Genomic DNA, 837 nt, shown 5'->3' on the forward strand with positions numbered 1-837 from the left:
AATATAAAGACTCACTAAAGCAATGATGGTGTTGCATTATAGATACTTCTTTATTTTCATCTTTAATGTATTTCTGATAATAAACTAAAAGGCTTAAGTGAAACTCTGTAACATGTGCCATTTTTGTTCTGATTAATTGAATAATTGATAATTTTATTTATAATTGAAATTATTGTTAGTCTGATATTTAACTCCAGTGTGGAGAACAAGAGACGGATCTAAAGACTCTCAGGACTGGACTTTGAGACGTCTGTTCTGCATTGACTCAAACTGCATTTTTCAGTGTTGTACTTTTATTATCCTCAAAATGTTTCCAAATATCAGTGGGATAGTATGTAAATACCTCTTTGAATAATTTTAACCACTGGGAATCAGAGAAAAGGTAGAATAAATAAAAAATTTTGTCTGATTTGACCCAGACTTCCTCTGGTTCATGTTTTCTGAAGTTATTCTTCTTCTTCACCCAGGAAATGACATATCTGAATGGTTTTGTCTTCCAGATTCCTGACATCTCTCTCTTTGTGATGGCTACAGCTGACCAGTTTGTGAAGGAGATGTTCTCCTGGATGGAGCAGGGGGAGACGTATGCAAACATTCTGGAGAACCTGGCAGGGGAGCTGGAGTCTGACAGGGAAAGAATCCGTCACAGTTTAGGAGGCTCAGCTGCAACGGCGGCAAGGGGTATTTCAGAGACAAGACTGAATGAGGCTCAAGATATTTTAAGGACAAGTAATGAAACCGTGACCAGCATTAAGATGTTGTTTGAGGAACTGAAGAATGAAAACCTGAACTCCAACCCGGACCCAGAGGACTCAGAGGATCCAGAGGATCCAGAGG

At 38.6% G+C, this 837-nt stretch overlaps 1 protein-coding gene across 1 annotated transcript in view; it reads left to right on the forward strand.

The window, feature by feature from the left end:
* The window catches only part of LOC103144922 (uncharacterized), a 27048-nt gene that overhangs the window by 3001 nt on the left and 23210 nt on the right, over nt 1-837 (forward strand). The gene's annotated exons all lie outside the window — the stretch shown is intronic.

The sequence above is a fragment of the Poecilia formosa genome, unplaced genomic scaffold (genome assembly GCF_000485575.1).
Source record: "Poecilia formosa unplaced genomic scaffold, Poecilia_formosa-5.1.2 Scaffold134, whole genome shotgun sequence".
NCBI classification, from domain to species: Eukaryota; Metazoa; Chordata; class Actinopteri; order Cyprinodontiformes; family Poeciliidae; genus Poecilia; species Poecilia formosa.